Source organism: Procambarus clarkii, chromosome 10 (assembly GCF_040958095.1).
Source record: "Procambarus clarkii isolate CNS0578487 chromosome 10, FALCON_Pclarkii_2.0, whole genome shotgun sequence".
Taxonomy (NCBI): domain Eukaryota; kingdom Metazoa; phylum Arthropoda; class Malacostraca; order Decapoda; family Cambaridae; genus Procambarus; species Procambarus clarkii.
Genome location: NC_091159.1, coordinates 17,065,737 through 17,091,984, shown reverse-complemented (window position 1 = coordinate 17,091,984; position 26,248 = coordinate 17,065,737). Strand labels below are relative to the sequence as shown.

The 26,248-nt window shown below is 45.1% G+C and overlaps 1 protein-coding gene across 2 annotated transcripts in view; it reads right to left on the bottom strand.

The window, feature by feature from the left end:
- Positions 1-24,170, bottom strand: part of LOC138363000 (salivary peroxidase/catechol oxidase-like) — a 64,573-nt gene extending 40,403 nt beyond the window's left edge. For both annotated transcript variants that reach the window (XM_069321665.1, XM_069321666.1), the window contains exon 1: positions 24,023-24,170. The gene's annotated coding sequence lies outside the window, so the exon portion shown is untranslated. The remainder of the gene's footprint in view (positions 1-24,022) is intronic.
- Positions 24,171-26,248: the final 2,078 nt, after the last annotated feature.

Below are 26,248 nucleotides of genomic sequence, written 5' to 3'. Positions count from 1 at the left end.
GGGCTCTATCATATCTACATTTGAAACTGTGTATGGAGTCAGCCTCCACCACATCACTTCCTAGTGCATTCCATTTACTAACTACTCTGACACTGAAAAAGTTCTTTTTAACGTCTCTGTGGCTCATTTGGGTACTCAGTTTCCACCTGTGTCCCCTTGTTCGCGTCCCTCCAGTGTTGAATAGTTCATCCTTGATTACCCGGTCGATTCCCCTGAGGATTTCGTAGGTTGTGATCATGTCCCCTCTTACTCTTCTGTCTTCCAGTGTCGTAAGGTGCATTTCCCGCAGCCTTTTCTCATAACTCATGCCTCTTAGTTCTGGGACTAGTCTAGTAGCATACCTTTGGACTTTTTCCAGCTTCGTCTTGTGCTTGACAAGGTACGGGCTCCATGCTGGGGCCGCATACTCCAGGATTGGTCTTACATAAGTGGTGTACAAGATTCTGAATGATTCCTTACACAGGTTCCTGAACGCCGTTCTGATGTTAGCCAGCCTCGCATATACCGCAGACGTTATTCTCTTTATGTGGGCTTCAGGAGACAGGTTTGGTGTGATATCAACTCCTAGATCTTTCTCTCTGTCTGTTTCATTAAGTACTTCATCTCCTATTCTGTATCCTGTGTCTGGCCTCCTGTTTCCACTGCCTAGTTTCATTACATTGCATTTACTCGGGTTGAACTTCAACAGCCATGTGTTGGACCATTCACTCAGTCTATCTAGGTCCTCTTGTAGCCTCCTACTATCATCCTCTGTTTCGATCCTCCTCATAATTTTTGCATCGTCGGCAAACATTGAGAGGAACGAATCTATACCCTCTGGGAGATCATTTACATATACCAGAAACAGTATAGGTCCAAGGACTGACCCCTGCGGGACTCCACTTGTAACGTCTCGCCAATGTGAGACCTCACCCCTCACACAGACTCGTTGTCTCCTGTTGCTTAGGTACTCCTCTATCCACCGGAGTACCTTCCCTCTCACTCCAGCCTGCATCTCCAACTTTCGCACTAGCCTCTTGTGTGGTACTGTATCAAAGGCTTTCTGACAATCCAAAAATATGCAGTCTGCCCACCCTTCTCTTTCTTGCCTTATTTTTGTTGTCTCGTCGTAGAATTCAAGTAACCCTGTGAGGCAGGACCTGCCATCCCTGAACCCATGTTGATGCTGTGTTACAAAGTTCCTTCGCTCCAGATGCTCCACTAGTTTTTTTCGCACAATCTTCTCCATCAGCTTGCATGGTATGCAGGTTAGGGACACTGGCCTGTAGTTCAGTGCCTCCTGTCTATCCCCTTTCTTGTATATCGGGACTGTGTGCGCGTGTGCGTGTGCTCACCTAATTGTACTCGCCTAATTGTGCTTGCAGGGGTTAAGCTTTGTCTCTTTGGTCCCGCCTCTGAACTGTCAGTCAACTGGTGTACAGATTCCTGAGCCTACTGGGTTCTATCATATCTACATTTGAAACTGTGTATATGGAGTCAGCCTCCACCACATCACTTCCTAGTGCATTCCATTTATTACCTACTCTGACATTGAAAAAAATGTTTCTAACGTCTCTGTGGCTCATCTGGGTACTAACTAAGTTTCCACCTGTGTCCCCTTGTTCGTCTCCCACCCGTGTTGAAGAGTTTGTCTTTGTCCACCCTGTTAATTCCCCTGAGAATTTTGTAGGTGGTTATCATGTCTCTCCTTAACTGTGTGTGTGTTTGTTTACGTTTTGTGCCTGCAGGATCGAGCTGTTAGCTCCTGGGCCCCTGCCTTTCTAACCGTAGAATGTCTAAAATACTGACTTCCAGCCTAATTTCCTTCAACCATATCTACTACATATAGTGTGTGTGTATAGTGCTAGCGAGATTGTGAAAGGGTCACTGACCAGAAGAGATTAACTGGGATTTCCTGACTTTACAATGCCATTAAACTCGTCATTTAAATAATGACTCACAGCCATTCATAACCTTGACAGTTTCTTTAAGGCAGTAAAGCTTGTCATTCATCAAGACGAGACTGACTCATCCGCCATATAATTTGGACAAATAATTACTACATCGACAACAATAGAGAGATGAGAGAGGAGAAGAACAATGTGTCCTTGAGATGGAACTTTACCACACGAATCTGGTCAAGGCCTTCCCAGAGATCTTGTCTTTTATATTATTGTATAGCTATATTGTATAGCTCGTGTATAGCTATGTATATCTCACATTGTATAGCTATATTATTGTATAGCTCATACGCACTTTATTCACTGTGTGTACAGTTTAAAATAACTTATGATAACACCTTTTCATTAATTTTCTTAACATGGATGTCAGCGTCCTAAAAATAGCAAGTGGCGTAATAGTTCCAAGGATATCTTGAGTTGCGTTAGTAATGCAAATGTAATTAACGAAAGGCTTAGATAGTAACTTATGGTCAGGTTACGTCTTTGTTAGACCAACATTTAACCATCGTTGAGGTAAAGCCCCCCCCCCTCTCTCTCTCTCTCTCTCTCTCTCATAAAATGTAATAATAACAAAAAACTGCTGAAGCTCTACGGAAAATACATCCCGATTTAAAGCTTCACGATTATCACAGGGGGGTCGCTATATTTGCCAATATTACTTCATTAAAGGGTGGCACTGGGGCCGACCCCCGACTGTGGTCTATGACACTCGCATACAACCTTCCCCCCCCCCCAGCCCGGCCCCAACGTCATGTGTTATTTTTTTAAAGTTAGGCGAGGCTATAGCTTCAAGCACCTCCTTTGGACAGACAAATAAATACAATCTGTATTTATTTCTCTCATGGACGTCCTTAATCTGTGCTTACAAATGTTTGTCTGTTATATAATATACTAAAGACCTGGCATGTCACAGGCTGCGAGGGGGGTACCTCTCTTGCACCCCAGGTTGAGAGCCACGGTTCGGAGGGTGAGGGAAGGAAAGGTACGAATTGCAAGCAGGGTGGTGAGCAGCGACATGGAGGGAGAGGAGGGTGGGAGGGGGAATGTGCGGAGGCGCCACCGCAGGTGCTGGAGTGCGGCGGGAAAACCCAGAAAGGCCCAGCAACAATCTTGGCCAAGATGCTCGTCTGTACCCTGAGAGAGAGAGAGAGGCAGAGAGACAGAGAGAGAGGCAGAGAGGCAGAGAGAGAGAGAGAGAGAGAGAGAGAGAGAGAGAGAGGCAGAGAGACAGAGAGAGGCAGAGAGAGAGAGAGAGGCAGAGAGAGAGAGAGAGAGGCAGAGAGAGAGAGAGAGAGAGAGAGAGAGAGAGAGAGAGAGAGAGAGAGAGAGAGAGAGAGAGAGAGAGAGAGAGAGAGAGAGAGAGAGAGAGAGAGAGAGAGAGAGAGAGAGGCAGAGAGACAGAGAGAGAGGCAGAGAGGCAGAGAGAGAGAGAGAGAGGCAGAGAGACAGAGAGAGGCAGAGAGAGAGAGAGAGAGAGAGAGAGAGAGAGAGAGAGAGAGAGACAGAGAGAGAGACAGAGAGAGAGACAGAGGCAGAGAGACAGAGAGAGAGAGAGAGAGAGAGAGAGAGAGAGAGAGAGAGAGAGAGAGAGAGAGAGAGAGAGAGAGAGAGAGAGAGAGAGAGAGAGAGAGAGAGAGACAGAGAGAGAGACAGAGGCAGAGAGACAGAGAGAGAGAGAGAGAGAGAGAGAGAGAGAGAGAGAGAGAGAGAGAGAGAGAAAGAGAGAGAGAGAGAGAGAGAGAGAGAGAGAGAGAGAGAGAGAGAGAGAGAGGCAGAGAGGCAGAGAGAGAGAGAGAGAGAGGCAGAGAGGCAGAGAGAGAGAGAGAGAGAGAGAGAGAGAGAGAGAGAGAGAGAGAGAGAGAGAGAGAGAGAGAGAGGCAGAGAGGCAGAGAGAGAGAGAGAGAGAGAGAGAGAGAGAGGCAGAGAGGCAGAGAGAGAGAGGCAGAGAGGCAGAGAGAGAGAGAGAGAGAGAGACAGAGAGAGAGAGAGATAGAGACAGAGAGACAGAGAGACAGAGAGACAGAGAGACAGAGAGACAGAGAGACAGACACACACACACACACACACACACACACACACACACACACACACACACACAGAGAAAGAGACATATATTATTATTATTAACATCTTTATTGCCAAAAAATAATTACAATTTTGCCTAATCTGAGGAATTCAATTAGGTCTTATTAGAGTGAAGATAATGCTGGTATTCACTGTCACACAGGACAGAGGGTCATACACAAGACAATAGGTCTAAACTGTAGGCTGAAGCACATATATATCATAGTATCAATCAACTACATTAGACTGTATACACATTTCAATGTACGACTATGTAAATACAACTTTCTATTGTGAACTGCCACGCAAGGGCAGGGATGGGTTCGCAAGAGATGCAGCTTAAAAATAATATAAATAAAATTGTTCTTCATTCCTTAAAATGCACACCCAAATTTTGGATAAATTGTTAGGATGTCGTAGAGAGATATAGAGAAACAGACAGAGAAACACAGATAAAGAGACGTACAAACAAGCACTGTACATTCACAAATTCCTTTAACATTAGCACGCCAGATTTTCCTCACATCGCTTAGGATACGATATTTACCAACAGTGAGGTCCTCCCTAATATTATACTAGTGGTGACAATCTGTGCATGCTAAGTGGGGGGGGGGGGGGGGGGGGGTTGGACAAGTGTTGTGTTGCAATCCTTCAGCCAAGGCCATGTTCGAGGGAGGTAGCCTGAATGCCCTGTCCTCGCTCTCCCAATCAATAATTCCCATGAAAGATAGCCTAAGTCGGTCGCGTCACCCTAAACATTCAAGGTTTCTCAACTTTCCCCTCCCACAAGGAGGAGATAATAGCTAGCTGGCATTGTATTCTCCATTATACAATGACACTTGGTTGTTAATGTACTTAGCGGGTCGTATTCCAGGGGAAAATTATAATTAAGGACCTGCCCGAAACGCAATGCGTGCTAGTGGCTTTACAGGAATGTAAGAACTCTTGTATATATGTTGAAAAAAAATTATCACACAAGCCACCATCTGAATTGTGTGTTGCTTGTGGTGTGCGTTACATTTAGTTAAAGTTAATAATGCTAAAGTTTGGTAATGTTAACGATGTTAAAGTTTGTTACTTCCCCACTTTGTTATTGAGGCCGCAGTTTTGAGAGCATATTATTTTTATATAAACATTTGTATGCAAATCAAAAATGTTTACAGTTTATTTTTTGTGAATAAATAAACAATAAGAATATATTACATATTTACCACACTAGATAATCAACATCGTGTACTACATACTCATCCTGTGAGCAGAGTTTACCGTGCACCCCATACTCATCCTGTGAGCAGAGTTTACCGTGCACCCCATACTCATCCTGTGAGCAAAGTTTACCGTGCACCCCATACTCATCCTGTGAGCAAAGTTTACCGTGCACCCCATACTCATCCTGTGAGCAAAGTTTACCGAGCACACCATACTCATCCTGTGAGCAGAGTTTACCGTGCACCCCATACTCATCCTGTGAGCAGAGTTTACCGTGCACCCCATACTCATCCTGTGAGCAGAGTTTACCGTGCACCCCATACTCATCCTGTGAGCAGAGTTTACCGTGCACCCCATACTCATCCTGTGAGCAGTAGAACATAAGGATTACAGAGGATACGAATGTTCGGAATGGTTTTTAACTTTAGTTATAAACTTTTATGTGTAAACCTTATATATATATATATATATATATATATATATATATATATATATATATATATATATATGTCGTACCTAGTAGCCAGAACGCACTTCTCAGCCTACTATGCAAGGCCCGATTTGCCTAATAAGCAAAGTTTTCATGAATTAATTGTTTTTAGACTACCTAACCTACCTAACCTAACCTAACCAAACTTTTTCGGCTACCTAACCTAACCTAACCTATAAAGATAGGTTAGGTTAGGTTAGGTAGGGTTGGTTAGGTTCGGTCATATATCTACGTTAATTTTAACTCCAATAAAAAAAATTTGACCTCATACATAATGAAATGGGTAGCTTTATCATTTCATAAGAAAAAAAATTGAGAAAATATATTAATTCAGGAAAACTTGGCTTATTAGGCAAATCGGGCCTTGCATAGTAGGCTCAGAAGTGCGTTCTGGCTACTAGGTACGACATATATATATATATATATATATATATATATATATATATATATATATATATATAATCGTTACAACGATAGCTTCAAACAGCATTTCTTACACTGCAAATGCTCTATATGACATTATAATATAAGAAACTGAAGACAAGTAATTTGGATAGCATTAAATTAATATCAACATTGGATAAAGCAGAGTTGGCGATTATAATTTTAGGCTACGTAGCTGATGCTTCACATTACTTTGCATTTTATAATTTGCAATCAAATGCTTTTCGATTTCATGCACCCTAAGTTTAGATACATTTATAAATGAGTCAAATTTCACACAGTACAAGTTGTAATGCTGTAGCATGTTCCATCCTTTGTCCACACTGTATTTCATGTCGCTTAAATCTCCATTTAACTGGGGATATTGCCATAGATACTTACAACCAAGTCGTACTGGAGGTGTGACATCTGTCAGTCTGTTACCAGACTGTTCTTAGCCTGGAGACTCGTTGCCAGTAATTTCCTGTTCTAATAAACGTCTTCGAAGTTAAAAACAATTATCTTCATGTCCTAATAGTATTGTTTACACGAGTCTGTCACTGTTTTGCTCACCCCGGAAGCGTTGTTTGATTCAAAGTTTTAAAAATAACTACAAATTTGTCCTTTGTTTCAAATTTGGCTTAGTACTTACAAGTAAAGGTGGGTCAGCCCAGGCTAACATACGTTTTTTTCTCTCTAAATATCGGAATAGCAGTGATCTCTCTTGATATAAGATAACATTAATCCATTACTACTTTGATGATCATGAAATATTTAAATATCATCAATGAAAGTTTCAAGAAAGCTTAAAAGTACCACAAATAAGTTCTAAAAGCTTTCATGGTATCATCTAAAATTAGTCTTGGTATTTCCAAGTGTTTAGATAGCCTAGTTAGGTGATGGAGCCTCATCTTTGCGACTCTTCAGTTCAGGCTGTCAGTGTCTACCATAACGGCACTGGCCTGAGGAAGCGGCTAGTCTCTCTCCTTTCCTTTAGTGCTTAGTTACCCTTGACTTTATTCCCCAGCCCTTCACCTTCTGATGTAAATACAATCCAGTAGAGAGTTCTAGGAAAATTTTCAAAGCATTGACGAGGGGTCACATTTCCAAAACGGGTTTGCACGAGTTGATGCGTAAATAACCTGTTTTCTTTGAAGGAGAGACTACACTTGGGCGGTCCTGTCAGGTTGTGAAAGACGGCCGGCTCCTTCGCAGAGAGGCGAGTATTTCAAGGTCAAGATGGAGGCGGGAAACAGCGGGGGTCGCGACACTTCACTCACGACATTTGCCAAACCTGATGAGTTCTTTTTTTTTTGGAGGTGGAAGAAATCATTTGAATAATAATTCGTATTGTCGGAAACAGGAAGCCTGTGTATGTATGTATGTATGGATATATTAGATACACAGACACACACACCTCGTGGCTGAGTAGATAGCGCCTGGGGGTCGTAGTCCTAATGGCCCGGGTTCGATTCCTAGCGAAGGCGGAAACAAGTGGGCAGAGTTGATTTCACCCTAGTGCCCCTATTCACCTAGCAGTAAATAGGTGCCTGTGAATTAGACAGCTTCTACGGGCTACTTCCTGGGGGATGTCTATGTGAGTGTGTGTGTGTGTGTGTGTGTGTGTGTGTGTGTGTGTGTGTGTGTGTGTGTGAACGCTCGTGTGTTAGAGAGAAATATATGTAGTAGATATAATAGAGGAAAAATAGATTGCTTAGAAAGGCGGGGTCCAAGAGCTAATAGCTCGATTCTACTGACACACACAGTAAATACACACCTTGTATGGAAATTGAGTACCTAAATGAAGCAGAGAGATTAGAAAGAACTTTTTAAGTGTCAGGGTAGTTAACAAATGAACTATATTAGGCAGTGATGTGGTGGAGGCAGACTCCATACACAGTTTCGTATGTAGATATGATAGAGCCCAACAGGCTCGGGAACCTGTACACCAGTTGATTGACAGTTGAGAGGCGGAACCAAAAAGCTGAAGCTCAACTCTTGTAAGCACAACTAGGCGAGTACACAGGCTTGTACCGAGGTCATCCGCAAGGTCGAATTACTGACCCTCCCCAGGAAGCACAATTGCCAAACACCCGGGTCTCTATCAACTGACAGGTGAACAAAAGCATTAAATAAAAAGGAAACTTGCCTAACCATTTCTATCCCGGAAATCAATCGAACCCGGGATCTCCGATTGCGAGTAGAGAACAAAGCCATCTGGAACTCAAAATGTCTCCATTACACCACTGATGTTCGACACTATCATTATGAGGCAACGGAGCAACATAAAATCAGAGGCTACAATTTAAATTATTGAGGACGTTAGGCGGCGTATATGGTTGAGCAAGCCGGGCACATCCGCCACGCCCAGCCTGTGATCTCCGGGCAACCTGACATCCAAACTGGCTGCTTGCCTCATTACTTGCAATAATCGAAGCTGAATCGTGACTATTGTAATATGCTTTCTTGCCAATTGCAAGACTTTTTTTATTAATCTAATTATATGCGACGGATGCTAGCTACTCAAGCATTTTGTTACAGTTTACATCAATGTAGATTAAATGCATAGTGACTGGGGGAAAATTGACTGGATTCACCCAGTCACTACCTCGGTATGCTCACTACCCTCTGGAATGACAAGATGTTTGGTACAGTGGTAAACACGGTTCAATCGAGTCTAGGAAAAATTAACGAGGCCTTCAGTTCATCTACTTCTACCAACAACAGAGAACAGCAGCTGTAAATATTATATATATATATATATATATATATATATATATATATATATATATATATATATATATATATATATATATGTATATATATATATATATATATATATATATATATATATATATATATATATATATATATATATATATATGTCGTACCTAATAGCCAGAACGCACTTCTCAGCCTACTATTCAAGGCCCGATTTGCCTAATAAGCCAAGTTTTCATGAATTAATGTTTTTTCGTCTACCTAACCTAACCTAGCTTTTTTTGGCTACCTAACCTAACCTTACCTATAAATATAGGTTAGGTTAGGTTAGGTAGGGTTGGGTAGGTTCGGTCATATATCTACGTTAATTTTAACTCCAATAAAAAAAAAATTGACCTCATACATAGAGAAAAGGGTTGCTTTATCATTTCATAAGAAAAAAATTATAGTAAATATATTAATTCAGGAAAACTTGGCTTATTAGGCAAATCGGGCCTTGAATAGTAGGCTGAGAAGTGAGTTCTGGCTACTAGGTACGACATATATATATATATATTATATATATATATATATATATATATATATATATATATATATATATATTTGTAGTTATGAATTTTATGTGAAGATTTGTACCTTAACTGGATGGTTGAGGGAGGGGGGGGGGTAGAGAAAGGGGGGGTTAGGGGAGAAGGGGGGGAGAAGGGGGGAGAAGGGGTGGGGAAGGGGGGGAAGGGGGGGAAGGGGGGGGAAGGGGGGGGAAGGGGGGGGGGGAAGGGGGGGGGAAAGGGGGGAAGGGGGGAGGGGTTGATATCAGGACGGATAGCCAGTGAGAGATTATATACCTGGGCATCCGCACTATATATATATATATATATATATATATATATATATATATATATATATATATATATATATATATATATATATATATAATGGGAAGGGAGTACCACCTCTAGCTGGAAGAAGGGGGACCCATAGCCTCGGAGGAAACCACGCATAACGCATTAGAGGGAATGTTTAGATCCCCTCCAATACAGTTTCTGTGTGCTTTTCTCCTACCACCCCCTTCCTTAAATATTTTGTGTGCTTTATTATGCATTTGATGGTTACAAGATATACATGGGTTGATACAAAAATAATAATGCAAAAAGGTGCTTAAAGGTTATGGATCTCTTGAAAAACACAACAATGGGAAACATTGATGAATGTTACAGACGGGTTCGATCATTGTTGCAAGTCAAACACTTCTTCGAATTCCTCTGAAGTTGGACTAGTGCCCAAGACGCAACAGGCATTTCCCCTCTGAATCGCAACACTGAGGCGCTGGAACAAGAAACTTTTTGCTCTCTGGTCTTTTGTAGCGCTGATCAATTTGTCCCCCAATTCCTTCAGGAACTTCAATGCACATTTTCCCCACGAACCGAGGGTCTCCGAGCCGATCGGAACAAAGCTGTAGCAGTGTGCTAGACCTCTGTATTTAATAATTTTCTGCGATTCCCTGAAAGAAGCAGCACCACCGCTTTCACGTGTGCTGTAGTGGAGGTAGGTACTGGCCAGTGTGGCAGCGCACGTGTAGTCCCATACCACTTGCTTACCATCCTTCCAAGGTAGCAAGGTGACCCCATCAGGGCGCTTCTGAGGGTCGTTAGGTCTGGATAAGTGTGGTTCTCTTTGTGCCGGGCAGCGGGCTGTGGCGAGGCTCCTCTTGATGATGTCGTTGACTTCTTCATGTCTTGCAATTTTACCCTGTGATTTACGACATACCAGACCATGACGACCATATTGGTCTGCCATCGCAGTTCCGCAGATGCACCTATGTTCGGTGAGGATGGGGGCGGCAAGGCGAAGGGCAACTCCAATGCGGAGAGCGTCATGACTGAGGCGAGTTCCCAGGGCTGCATTGGGCACAGCAAATAAAAAATCCCCGGCGTGGGGTGCTGTTACCCCTAGGAGGCGGGCTTTGTTTTCAGCATCAGCGTTGTCAATCATTGCTGTGACAGTCTTTTCCATTATGGGGCTATCCCAGTGGGCCTGCTTGTGGTCTTTTGGGACTTGTGGTCGGGGTTGAGGGTGTGCAATGGTGTCCCATTGTCTGGCTGCTTCGATGAACGTTTGATCATGAGTTCCCGCTGTCCCACCACCTATCTCATACGCTCTGGTAGGATCTGCCCTACCAATTCGTTGGCTGCTGTACATGAGGATAAGAATGCTGGAAGTGCTACCTCAGTTGCCTTTCGTATGCCTATCCCTCCAAATCTCACTGGTAGTGTTGCTTGGTCCCACTGACTGTCATCTAAATCTAGGTTGAGCGCCTTCCTGAATATTGACCTGAGGAGCTCATCATATTGATTTAGAAGTGGGTTGCCAAAAGTTGGTGCACACCTTAAGAAGTATGTTAGCCTGGGCAAGGTAAGGCACTTTGTGAGAAGGTAGAGGGCATCGTGGGAGTCCAAGTCCCCAATTCTCTCTTCCATCCTCTTTAGGTCTCTAAACTTTTCGTCAAGGACTGCAGCAATGGCATTGTGGCCCAGAGGTGCTCCGAGTAGTGTGCTGTCGGTAGGTTTAACGACTGAGGCTTCTGGTAGAACTGATTTCACTGCTCTAATGATTACTTCACTAGATGCAATAATTTCGCACTTGGAGGGGCTAAGAACGAGACCCATGGACTCCCCCCGTGTCTTCACCAGCTGTAAGTCTTCTAGCAGGGAATCTTGTGTGCCTGCCAGAGTGCCATCATCCAGGAACCAGATGTTGAGCTCGCTGGACAGTCTGGTTGTAATTTCTCGAACCGCTATGCAAAAGAGGAACGGTGCAAGTGGGTCACCCTGTTGAATTCCCTCTGCTGAGGTGACTTCATGTTTGCCAAACAGGAGGGTTGAGTCTTTGCTGTAGCCTGCTGACACAAACGGGAGAATGCTTGGGCAATGTTCCTGGACTGCAGTGAGGATTGCTTCCCTTTTGACCGAGTTGAAAGCGTTTTTAAAATCTAATTTTACTACTGCCTGGTCTTCAGTAAGAGAGCTAATGTAGGCTCGTGCAGCATGAGCCGCTGCTTCACAGCCTTGGGGGACTCCAAACCCCAGCTGGTTGGGTTGCAGCATGGTGGCTGCTTCCGTTCGGATACTTCTGACAGCAGCCCTTGCAACTAGGCGGCGAAGGGTATTACCAACGGCAATGGGTCTGATTCCTCCCCCCTTCTTTTTGAGGGCACATAGGGATGCACCAAAGAAGAATGGTTTGATTTCATCAGGGATTAACCCGGCGAGGCAGTTGTTGACAAACGTTGTGATTTCTGTCAGGAGCGCTTCTGCAGCTAGGCCAAGAACAGGGTTCACCATTTCCTTCACATGTTGAGGTCTTACCCCTGTGTAGCCTCCTGAGGAGCCCGGGGGAAATGAAACGTACGATAGCTTTATAAACCTCTGACTCCCGGAGGACGAGAGGTTCCTGGTTAGGGGCGAGCCTGACCTGTGGGGGAGGTCCACCTACGGCCCTGAGGGAGTGTTTTTCTCTCAGTGCTTGGGCTGTGGTTTCATCCCTGGGCAAAATTTTGTCCTCACTTGTGATTAACCTGAGTGCCCCGACTGTATTGCCCTCTTCAATTTTCTTGCTGACTTGGGTACCTAATTTTCTGTTGTCGCTGATTGTCGTACTTGGTCTGCCTCGGCGGTGTTTGGTGTGTTTGGGGAGGCGGACTAGGTTGTCAGCCCTAGGAAATTCCCTAATTGCTTTATTGACGGATGAGGCCAGTGTCTTGCCTCCTCTGTCTGGTACACCTAAGCATGCATTGCCAAAAAGTAACAGATTGTGCCAGGCTTTGATGGTATCAGGTGCATCAAGGTTATTTGACCCTCTGTTGACTTTTGCGATGAGGTCCGTGTATTTCCCTGCAGCAAAAGGGCGAGAGGCCTTTGGGATGTGGGTGAGTGTCCTGGTTGACGTTGCTTTAATTGCCTCTAGCAGGTCGTCTGTTGCAATGTAATCTGTTGCGATTTGTACTATGTACTATTTGTACTAATATATATATATATATATATATATATATATATATATATATATATATATATATATATATATATATATATATATATTAAATATTGGCCCTCTTAATTATGAACAAGGCACTTAATAGAGTCACTCAGATTCATAATTGTTGGGAACACTGTTTACCTGTCCGAGGTTGGAGGCCAGATCCTTGGGGTTATCCTCACCAAACTTTGCAGGGTGACTGCTGGATGGGGGAGGACGGTCATATGAGGATCGGCGTCGGCTATTCATGAAGTCAGTGGAGATAAAATGTTCGGGGGACAAGTCCACGGAGTAGGAACTAGGTTATGTTCTATATGTTTAATAACTTTTGCATTGTTAAATCTTAGTGGTAATCCTATTTAATTATATAACAGTATGCATTTATTAATGCTCCAATAGGGACTGTTGGCAAACTGTCAAGACTGACTTGTGGAAACTTTATAGTTAATACGTAAGGCCCAAGAGTCATATATGTGGATTATTAGTTACACTAGAAGTGGTGTATGATTCTGGAGTCAAGCGTCTCGCAGTATCTTGTTTGGCATGTGAGGCCTCCCCCCCCCCTCACTGTCCCATAGAACCCCCTCACTGTACTGAAGAACCCCCCTCACTGTACTGAAGAACCCCCCTCACTGTACTGAAGAACCCCCCTCACTGTACTGAAGAACCCCCCTCACTGTACTGAAGAACCCCCCTCACTGTACTGAAGAAGCCCCCTCACTGTACTGAAGAAGCCCCCTCACTGTACTGAAGAACCCCCTCACTGTACTGAAGAACCCCCCTCACTGTACCGAAGAATCCCCCCTCACTGTACTGAAGAACCCCCCTCACTGTACTGAAGAATCCTCCTCACTGTACCGAAGAACCCCCTCACTGTACCGAAGAACCCCCTCACTGTACTGAAGAACCCCCTCACTGTACTGAAGAACCCCCCTCACTGTACTGAAGAACCCCCCTCACTGTACTGAAGAACCCTCCTCACTGTACCGAAGAACCCCCTCGCTGTACCGAAGAACCCCCATTACTGTACCGAAGAACCCCCTCGCTGTACCGAAGAACCCCCATTACTGTACCGAAGAACCCCCTCACTGTACCGAGCGACCCCCCTTCACTGCACCAAGCGACCCCCCTTCACTGTACCGAGCGACCCCCCTTCACTGTACCGAGCGACCCCCCTTCACTGTACCAAGCGACCCCCCTTCACTGTACCAAGCGACCCCCCCCTCACTGTACCGAGCGACCCCCCTTCACTGTACCGAGCGACCCCCTTCACTGTACCGAGCGACCCCCTTCACTGTACCAAGCGACCCTCCTTCACTGTACCGAGCGACCCACCTCACTGTACCAAGCGACCCCCCTTCACTGTACCGAGCGACCCCCCTCACTGTACCGAGCGACCCCCCTCATTGTACCAAGCTACCCCCCTTCACTGTACCAAGCGACCCCCCTTCACTGTACCAAGCGACCCCCCCTTCACTGTACCGAGCGACCCCCCTTCACTGTACCGAGCGACCCCCCCTTCACTGTACCGAGCGACCCCCCTCACTGTACCGAGCGACCCCCCTCACTGTACCGAGCGACCCCCCCTTCACTGTACCGATCGACCCCCTTCACTGCACCAAGCGACTCCCTTCACTGTACCAAGCGACCCCCCTCACTGTACCAAGCTACCCCCTTCACTGTACCAAGCGACCCCCCTCACTGTACCAAGCGACCCCCTCACTGTACCAAGCGACCCCCCCTTCACTGTACCCAGGAACCTCCTCACTGTAACTTCTAGTATTTCCGGTTTTTACAACGAAAACTTTTTGAATTTGACCTTGATAGTTATATGGTGTAATCAGGGAGCACTGTATGCACACCATAACGGTCGCTGCCCGCTGACGCTGACACGCGGAAGTGATCTTAGAGAATATGACATCGGGAGGAACTGTGGCTGATGATTCTTATAAACTTACAAGTTGGGTGTCCGGGTGTGCCTGGGTCTCTCTGCCCTTCGACCTCACGTAATTCCCGCCAAACACACACCAAAACTACGACGTTGGTACAACATTCGAACAAGTTTTAACACTTCCTAACCAGTTATAACAACCAATATAGCAAGTTGTAACAACGTTCTAATACGTCATAAACACGTTCAGCCAAGATGTAACAACTTTGTTACAAGTTGTAACAAGCGGAAAATAGAGACAGTTTCGGTTTGTTTCCAGGGACACGCCTGTGGATGAGGATCGAGTCTCATAGAACCCAGGTCAGTGGATTATATATTATTTAATAAAGATAAAAAAAGTAATTGGCCTATGGGGGGGGACCTCGACAAGCTAGGAGGAAATATGACTGATGATTCTTATAAACTTACAAATTGGGTGTTGTCGGGGCTTCCTGTCCCCGACAAGAATTATTGATTACTCAAATGACTCTTGGTATTCAAAATAAGGCTGTTAGTCAATTTAAATTTTAATTATAAAATTGAAGTATGGTAGCCCGGATTCTTGGAACTCCATATTCATAAAGAACTGTAAAAAAAACCTAAATATCGCAGGCCCTCCACATTCTGTGGAGACAAAGCCTAGATACTGGCGTTATTCCTGATATACTAAAAACAGCAGAGATAGCACCACTTCATAAAGGAGGAAATAAGGCAGAGGCAAAAAATTACAGACCGATAGCACTAACATCGCACATCATAAAAATTTTTGAGAGAGTGCTAAGACGATCACAAAATACATGGAATCACAGCATCTCCATAACCCCGGACAACATGGTTTCAGACCAGGGCGCTCTTGCCTGTTGCAGTTGCTGGACCACTATGATATGGCATTAGATGCTATGAAAGACAAACAAAACGCTGATGTAATTTACACAGATTTCGCAAAAGCTTTTGATAAATGTGACCATGGTGTTATTGCACATAAAATGCGTTCAAAAGGAATTACCGGAAAAATAGGCAGATGAATCTACAATTTCCTGACCAACAGAACCCAATGTGTAATAGTCAACAAAATAAAATCCAGCCCATCACCCGTGAAGAGCTCAGTCCCCCAGGGTACTGTGCTTGCTCCAGTACTTTTTCTCATCCTCATATCGGACAAAGACAAGAACACAACCTATAGCACTGTATCATCCTTTGCAGATGACACTAGGATCTTCATGAGAGTAGGCAACATAGAGGACACGGCAAACCTCCAGTCAGATGTAGATCAGGTCTTTCTATGGGCTACAGAAAATAATATGGTGTTTAACGAAGATAAGTTCCAGCTCATGTGCTATGGAAAAAATGAAAATATAAAAACGGAAACCACGTACAAAACTCAGGCAAATCATAACATAGAACGAAAAGGCAATGTAAAGGATCTGGGTGTACTCATGTCGGAAGACCTTACCATTAAAGAACACAATAAAGTAGCCGTCACAACTGCAAGAAAAATGACAGGTTGGATGACAAGAACTTTTCACACTAGAGATGCTATACCGATGATGATACTTTTCAAAACGCTTGTGCTCTCTAGAGTGGAGTACTGCTGCACAATGACAGCCCCTTTCAAAGCTGGAGAAATTGCTGACCTGGAGAGCGTGCAGAGATCCTTTACTGCTAGAATCCACTCAGTAAAACATCTAAACTATTGGGACCGACTAAAGAGCCTAAAACTGTACTCCCTTGAGCGCAGGCGGGAGAGGTACATAATAATTTACACGTGGAAAATATTAGAGGGGCTGGTCCCAAACCTGCACACAGAAATAACATCACATGAGACCAGAAGTCATGGCAAGATGTGCAGAATACCCCCGTTGAAAAGAAGAGGTGCAACAGGTACTCTGAGAGAGAACTCTATCAACATCAGAGGCCCGAGACTGTTCAACACGCTTCCACTACACATAAGGGGCATAACTGGCCGACCCCTCACAGTGTTCAAGAGAGAACTGGATAAGCACCTCTAAAAGATACCTGATCAACCAGGCTGTGACTCATACGTCATTATGCGAGCAGCCGCGTCCAACAGCCTGGTTGATCAGTCCGGCAACCAGGAGGCCTGGTCGACGACCGGGCCGCGGGGACGCTAAGCCCCGGAAGCGCCTCAAGGTAACCTCAAGGTAAGGTAAGGTAGCCTAGTATAACCAGGGTAACATACATTTATGTTGTAACATTCTACAATATACATCATTTTGACACAATTACAACAATGTATGAGGTAACCGAACTTTTTCTTTCATGTATTCTGTATGTTGCATTGTTCTACAATATGTTGCATTGTTCTACAGTATGGTAACCAACGCAAAACTATTTATATTGGAAAAAGACCCGAGTCTAGGGTATGTGGTTGCTGAACATATCAGTACACATATACCCAATTAACTATAGTGCACAGGAAATGAGGTTAATTTATATGACACTGACTGTAGTAATAAATTAACCTGGTATTATGCAACTGTTGTTTAGAGGATATAGGTTCACCTAGCCAGTAATTAAGCGCACCCAATGAGTGCTTAACCTGACTGACGAGAAAGTGACTGAACCACCTTGACTTGTGCTAGAGGCAGACTCAAAGGGTGAAACTGACTTAAAATTTTCCTAGAGCTACTGTGGACGAGAAGAGACACCAGTGGACTGGGAGTGACTGCAGTGGGAGGGAGGGGATAGGAGACGGGAGGGAGGGGATAGGAGACGGATGAGTGGGAGGGTGTCCTTGTGTGGATAACTTGTCTCCAGTAGTGTGTGTGTATGTGAGGGGGGCAAGAGTAAGTGGTGTGAAGGACATCACCACCCTCATATAGGAAGAAGTGACTTGTCATTTTAACCAACACTTTCATCATGCCTCCGTCACATAGGACGCGCCCCATCACCCCACAATTCAGCTCTTTCAACTCGGGAAAGTGTAAGGTAATAAAATTAGGCGAAGGGAGCAGGAGGCTGAACACAAGGTATCATCTGGGAGGTGAAATCCTGCAAGAGTCAAATAGAGAGAAAGACTTGGGGTTGATTCACATCGAACCTGTCCCCAGAGGCCCACATCAAAAGAATATCATCAGCGGCATATGCTAGACTGGCCAACATAAGAACTGCCTTTAGAAACTTGTGTAAGGAATCGTTTAGGACCCTGTATACCACTTATGTCAGACCAATCCTGGAATATGCAGCTCCAGCCTGCAATCCATACCTAGTTAAACATAAGACAACGTTAGAGAAGATTCAGCGGTATGCCACCAGGCTCGTCCCGGAACTGAGAGGTATGAGCTACGAGGAAAGGCTAAAGGAGCTGAACCTCACGCCCCTGGAAAACAGAAGAGTAAGGGGAGACATGATAACCACAAAAAATTCTGAGGGGAATTGACAGGGTGGATAAAGACAAACTCTTCAGCACGGGTGGGACACGAACAAGGGGACACAGGTGGAAACTTAGTACCCAGATGAGCCACAGAGACGTTAGAAAGAACTTTTTCCAGTGTCAGAGTAGTTAATAAATGGAATACACTAGGCAGTGAAGTGGTGGAGGTTGACTCCATACACAGTTTCAAATGTAGATTTGATGGAGCCCAGTAGGCTCAGGAATCAGTACACCAGTTGATTGACAGTTGAGAGGCGGGACCAAAGATACGAAGCTCAACTTCCGCAAAGCACAATTAGGTGATTACAATGCGTCCCATCACCCCACAATGCGTCCCAACACCCCACAATGCGTCCCAACACCCCACAATGCGCCCCAACACCCCACAATGCGCCCCATCACCAATTTGAATCCCTTCACCTTGCAAGTCGGTTCAGAAGATGATTAATATACTCCAGGTTTCCTCCCGGGACAGCTTGTCGTCGCCTTGACGGTCAAGCGAGTAATACCTCCGGTACGGATGACTATCAGAATCCAGTCTTACCAAGCCACTCCTATTTTGTTTTCTTCTTTTATTTAAGACACAATAATACAATGTATACATACAATAAAGCAATCAAATATCCTCACCTACAACCGACAAAACCATAGCATAACTAATCTCAATAATTACATACAATCATTCTAAGCGACTTACTCGTAGTTATAATCAGGATCCCTCCAAGACAGGCTCTTGCCCTCTCTGCTAAACCAAGATCATTTACATCTGTCAGCGCTCTCCGAGTTAGCAATGCTGGTCCCATACCTCAGACACTTTACAACTACCCGTGTCAACCTTTGACCTCTCAAAGCAACCCTTGTTGGTGCGAGGCGCCGCGGCCCACACCTTAGAGTGGTTCTAGTGGCCAGGCAAACCTCGGTAGTTCAAAGTCGGTATGAATTCGATCAGTGGTTTAGAAGCGGAAACCAGAAGTGTTGAATTCCAGGATAATCACGCCTCTGGCTTCACAAATTCGGAGGGAAAAACCCCACTGCCATCACTATGTTTTGCTCTTGTTTTCTTGTACAAAAATCAACCAGGAAGTGACGTGGACAAAAATAACCAGTCCGTGACATTCAGCAGACAATTGCTTCATCCGCTCTGTAATCGAAGTCACAGATGGCAAGCTAAACAGAATACTTCTACACCTTAATATTGATAATTTCGGTTTAACTAAAATGTTTACCAGACATTACTAGGCATCTTGCAGTTAACGCAGTTTGTTCCAATTAGAAAGAACCCGCGTTCGATTCCCGCAACAGGACATAGTTGAGCACATTTCCTATCACCTGAAGTCTATGTTCACCTAGCAGTAAATAGGTACCCCCCAGGAGTAAGGCAGTCATCAGGAGGTAGCCTAGGTGAGGGTGGGGAGGCTACAGGAGCCTAATATGCTACCTGCTCCTGACAATGATAAACCACAATAACAAGAACTCTTACCACTTTCGTGTAGTGGGAATTATTTTCACACAATTTTCGCTGCTGGAGAACTTAGAAGAAGCCATGACGAACTTCTCCGACCTTGGTGGGACTCGCCTGTGTACTGGCCAGCTGTGTGTACTGGCCGGCTGTGTGTACTGGCCAGCTGTGTACTCATTACTGTCAAACATCCCTGAGTGAGAAGACAACACCTAGCACACGCCACGGTAAACAACAAACTTCACTGTTCTAGACCGCAAATACTATGTACGATTTTACAAAGCATCTAACAGTGTCTAAACGATGGAAGTTAGAAGTCATCTCCCAAACTTCCATCCATTTTTGAATATTTGTAATGTTCTCTATTAGATAAAATTGATCCAAAAAGCAGACGAGGATATCGACAATTAATACAAGTATATTATAACTGCATGTATATAAAAGGTTACAGTATAAATTATTGTGATGAAGTGGGTAGTGCCACCACTTGCCCGCACCCTAAGCCAGAAAACCCGGGTTCGAACTCATGCAGGATGGAATGATTGGGCACTGATCATTCATTCACTGTTCGTCTCTACTAACCAAGCCAATAATTGGGGACACCCCCCCCCTCCTGTTTAAACTATCAGGGGATCGCATTCTCGCGGAACACCAAATAGGGAGAGGCAGTAAATGAGCAGCAGGAGGGATCAGAGCCTCTACTCAAACAGGAGTCTGAACACTTCGGAGCATGTACTCTCTAAACCAGGGTTGTCGAACCAGTGGTACATGCATATACCTTATGGGTGCATGCAACCTCGGCAAGAATGGAACGGTGCATGGAGCTTCTACATAATAGGAGAGGGTAGGGGCAGAAACTTAGGCCAAAGAAGGGGGTGCTCTCTATGTCTCTCTCTCTCTCGTGTGCGTGCGTGTGTGTGTGTGTGTGTGTGTGTGTGTGTGTGTGTGTGTGTGTGTGTGTGTGTGTGTGTGTGTGTGTGTGTGTGTGTGTGTGTTGTACTTCAACAAGAACGGGGAGGGTGCTTCACATGCTACTGAAATAAACTTTATAACTTGCACACGCGATCTCCTCTTCTTAAAGTAGATTTTTATGTTTATTTCAACAAACTTCATTAAAAATGTTAAATTTAAAATTCCTTCAAAAATTAGTGATTTTCTGATCTAAAACAAACGATTTTTCTGCGATGACGAACGGGTTTGTGAACATACAAAATATTAACCTTTCTTTATAACACTTATTATTATTAATTCAAATCTATTTATATATGTTCTTAAATAAAAGCGTCAATTTACAAATGAGTTGAGAATATTCATTCATTCCTTTTTCTCAGTACAGACAACATGGTAGACTTAAGGGAGCACAGGCGGGGACGAACCTGGTCAAGGATGGACGTACCACACTATACAGGTCAGGCAATGTTGCTCTTAGGTGCGAGGAAAGAAGGAAATGTGTTTACGGGCTTACCATACCCCGTGCTACATAGACACTTCGTTCTGAGTAGCTAAATCTAAAACAACAAGGAAATGTGGCATAATGCGGCATAATGTACGCGCAAAAATGCGCGTACTAGTGGCTTTACAAGATTGTAAATACTATGCTATGTATTCTCGCTAACCCAATGTACCTTGAGCAGACCACACACTAGAAGGTGAAGGGACGACGACGTTTCGGTCCGTCCTGGACCATTCTCAAGTCGATTATGTCACACAATCGACTTGAGAATGGTCCAGGACGGACCGAAACGTCATCGTCCCTTCACCTTCTAGTGTGTGGTCTGGTCAACATACTTTAGCCACGTTATTGTGACTCTTCGCCTCCAATGTAGCTTCTTGTATATAAATAAATAAATAAAATAAATAAATAAATAAATAAATAAATTAAATAAATAAATGTGTGGCTGGAGAGCGTCGACCCGCGTCGGCGCTCCAGGCGGCGGCGCCATCTTCATGCAGACATGCACGCCACGCCAACACTCGACAAAAAAACAAAATTCTATATCTGAGGCTTTTGTTATACATAGTTTAACGTTTGTGCCATTTTGGGGTAAAGATTTGGTTGCAAAGTGTTAAGAGAACAGTTATTGGGTTAAATATTGTTTTGGGGATTGATTAGATTTGTAGCGGCTAGTTTATTGTGCACCTCATACTCATCCTGTGAGTGGTAGCGCAAAAAACATTACACAGGGTACAAAAGGTCTTTATCAGACCCCAACGGAGATTATTACATAAACAATTTCATCTATCCTTCACACCTTATAATTACAATGTCAGCTAGTTACAGAGAATTTTCTATTTCAAGAGCTATATATTAACAGTGAGTCATTATACATTAATGGTAAGTCTTATCGCTAATACATAAATGTCTGAGGAATGGAGGTATTACATTTGGGATGCGTATGCATGAATCCTGTGTTATATCTTGATTAGAACGATTTATAATGATTAGGACGATAAAAATCGTCTTAAGTACATCTAGAGACTAATACGATTTTGAAAAAAAAAAAAATGTTCACACATACCAGTAATATACGAAACATCATAATTAAACAAGTACCAGGAAAATGGTAACTATTATTAGTCAAATTAATACAATAAAAAAACGATGAAAAAAATAACTTTAAAACTGGCCCTTCACTACTAACGACCGGAAGGTGACTATAAGCTTCAGGGTAAATAGAGGAGGTCAGGGGTGGAGGCCTGTGTTCACCTAGTTGTGCTTGCGGGGGCCGAGCTCTGGCTCTTTCGGCCCGCCTCTCAACTCCCGCTTCCCGTATCATGGCACCGGGCTAGCCTCCCGTGTCGTGGCACTAGGCTAGCCTCCCGTGTCGTGGCACTAGGCTAGCCTCCCGTGTCGTGGCACTAGGCTAGCCTCCCGTGTCGTGGCACTAGGCTAGCCTCCCGTGTCGTGGCACTAGGCTAGCCTCCCGTGTCGTGGCACCGGGCTAGCCTCCCGTGTCGTGGCACTAGGCTAGCCTCCCGTGTCGTGGCACTAGGCTAGCCTCCCGTGTCGTGGCACCGGGCTAGCCTCCCGTGTCGTGGCACCGGGCTAGCCTCCCGTGTCGTGGCACCGGGCTAGCCTCCCGTGTCGTGGCACTAGGCTAGCCTCCCGTGTCGTGGCACCAGGCTAGCCTCCCGTGTCGTGGCACTAGGCTAGCCTCCCGTGTCGTGGCACCGGGCTAGCCTCCCGTGTCGTGGCACCGGGCTAGCCTCCCGTGTCGTGGCACTAGGCTAGCCTCCCGTGTCGTGGCACCGGGCTAGCCTCCCGTGTCGTGGCACCGGGCTAGCCTCCCGTGTCGTGGCACCGGGCTAGCCTCCCGTGTCGTGGCACCGGGCTAGCCTCCCGTGTCGTGGCACCGGGCTAGCCTCCCGTGTCGTGGCACCGGGCTAGCCTCCCGTGTCGTGGCACTAGGCTAGCCTCCCGTGTCGTGGCACTAGGCTAGCCTCCCGTGTCGTGGCACCGGGCTAGCCTCCCGTGTCGTGGCACAGGGCTAGCCTCCCGTGTCGTGGCACAGGGCTAGCCTCCCGTGTCGTGGCACCGGGCTAGCCTCCCGTGTCGTGGCACCGGGCTAGCCTCCCGTGTCGTGGCACCGGGCTAGCCTCCCGTGTCGTGGCACCGGGCTAGCCTCCCGTGTCGTGGCACCGGGCTAGCCTCCCGTGTCGTGGCACAGGGCTAGCCTCCCGTGTCGTGGCACAGGGCTAGCCTCCCGTGTCGTGGCACCGGGCTAGCCTCCCGTGTCGTGGCACCGGGCTAGCCTCCCGTGTCGTGGCACAGGGCTAGCCTCCCGTGTCGTGGCACCGGGCTAGCCTCCCGTATCGTGGCACCGGGCTAGCCTCCCGTGTCGTGGCACCGGGCTAGCCTCCCGTGTCGTGGCACCGGGCTAGCCTCCCGTGTCGTGGCACCGGGCTAGCCTCCCGTGTCGTGGCACCGGGCTAGCCTCCCGTGTCGTGGCACTAGGCTAGCCTAATACAAATCATAAATACTAAACAAAATTAAGCTTGCCTCTGGAAACTTTATATTTTGTTGAGGCTTTGGTAATAAATTGTCTATTATTTGCATGCTTCAGTGCTCCGTGAAGCATCACTCACACTGACCTTTTTGTTTTATGCAATTCAATATTCAAGGACACAAGCGTTGACAGCGTTCAAACAAGAATAAATTTATGTAAAATTGAAATCAAACGGCGGATAAGTCATTTGTGTAATATTTGAACAGTTAGATGCACCAAACAGTCATCAGATGCACCAGTCATCAAATCAAACAGCCGTTAAGACAAATCAACAACAATCACGGCTGACAGAGCTGCCACACAATGGTAAGAACACATTCTCAGTCACCAAGACGGTGGAAGATAAGACCAACCTTGTAGTCCACTGGAAGCGGCGAGGAAGAGCGCGATCCTCACCTCACGACAGCCAGAGGATTACTGTCTATTGTACCGCTGCCGCTCACTTTATGAAGGCTCAGGTGGGCGGACCTGAGCGGGCCCAGGCGAGGAAGGCCGGTTTGGGGATGAAGTCATTTTTTCCCCTCCTGCTGGGGATGGCCAGAGGCAGGTGGGGGGGACTGAGAGAGCCAAGCATCACCAGGATACTCGCGGAGGTCAGCAAGGTTATTGCAGGAGTGGCCGGCCCTTCTGTGAACTATTTCGTTATATCTTCAGCGAGAAAAAGCTGTAAATTTGATAAGAATTATAATCTGGTAAGCCGGGCATCGGATCAGAGGGCGAGAAGGCTCGTGTCGTGTATATGCAAAAAGTAGACTATCCCTGTGGGCTACAGTCCGTTCTTAACCCCTCAGGCTACGCTCGGCCATGCTGCGGCAGACGCCTAAATGCGCATTCATCAACTATATCGTACTGCCTATTTAAAATAGGTATTTTCTTATATAAATTAATCAGTCTGGTGTTGACAACGTCTTCAAACAGCCGAAACGTTCATCTTCTTTTCCCATTTCTTTGTGGATTTTCCGCATACTTTGTGAGTGATCAGTGTTTCGTGATCGTCAATTGCATAAATTAATATTATTCAATATTAGAATTTGTTGAATAGTTAGGCCTAAATGATGTTAGGTCAGGTGTTTAGGTTCTCTTGGTAATTATTCAACCCGTCCTCACACTAGGCTGTTTAAAGCAGCGACCGTCCTCCCCAAACGCATTCATCAGTTTTAACATACTGTGTATTAAAAATTGGTTTGTTCTCGTATATAAATTAATATTATTGTACATTAACGTTCTATGAATAGTTAGGCTTAGATTACGTGTTTAAGTTCTTTAGGTTTACATTATTTGCATTTGAAGTACGTGGGTGAAACATTTAGAGTTGTGGTTCGAATAGAGAACGTGAACGGAACACTGATCGAAAAAAGTACATTTGTGTACTTTTTAACAGTTCAATTTCGATTCGATTCAACAGTTGAATCGAGCGTAGATCGTGTTTTCATTCATAAATAGGGTCTCGAACCACAGACCCCCAAAAGTGGAAGACTGTAGCTCTATCCAGCCCAACCTCATCAACAAAGGTGCAAGCTCGTTAATCCAGCCGTCAAACCCCGTTTATGAATGAAAAGCGGTTTACGCACGACTCATAACTGATGACGTTCGAACATTTCTCAAACAGTGTTTCGCTGACATCCTCTGTTCGAACCACAATTCTATAAATCAGCCCGTCCACCAAACAAAGACCCAAAGTCTATTCCATGCACTCGCCAAACCCCTTGTTTATCAATGAAAAACGGTTTATACACGCAAACCATCTCCGACTCGAGTCCATTCCATCCAACGGTTGACCCCACAGACGCATTCATAAATTTTTACATGCTGTTCATTCAAAACAGGAATTTTCTCAAATATAAATTAATATTATAAAATATTAGCATATTGTGCATATATAGACATAGGTTATGTTAGGTGTTTAGGTTCTGTTGGCGATTATTTGTATTTGTAGTACGTGGGTGAAGCATTTACAGCGTTGTGGTTCGAACAAAAGTCGTTAGTGAAGCACTTGTTCCGGAAGTGTTCGAACGAAATCAGTTGTGGGTCGAGTGTAAACCGTTTTTCATTCATAAACAGGGGGTTTGGCGGGTGCATGGAATGGACTTTGGGGTCTTTGTTTAGAGGACAGGCTGTATGCACAATATGCTATTATAATATTAATTTATATTTGTGAAAATTCCTGTTGTGAATAAATAGCATGTTAAAATTTAAAGAATGCGTCTGTGAGGTCGACCGCTGGATGCAATGGACTTGAGTCGAGGACGGGTTGTAGGAAGATCTTAAGACACATACAACTAATGTCCAGCTGAGCCTTAGACCTCCCCGGGGTTCCCACTTGAGCCTGGAGGAAGTAGGTGATCCATGTCACAGTCATATAAATTGGCAACCACAGGAAATGTCGGTAACATTTCATTTACTTTAGTTCGAGGCTCCTATGTGCCAAGTGAGACTATACTTGTTGGAAATTGAGGGAGGGAGGGAGGGAAGTATCAGGAGAGAGCACCAAGCCATTACGACTATACAGCACTTGGAAGGGGTAAAGATTTGGGATGGGACGGGGCGGGGCGGGGCGGGGCAGGAAGGAATGGTGTCCA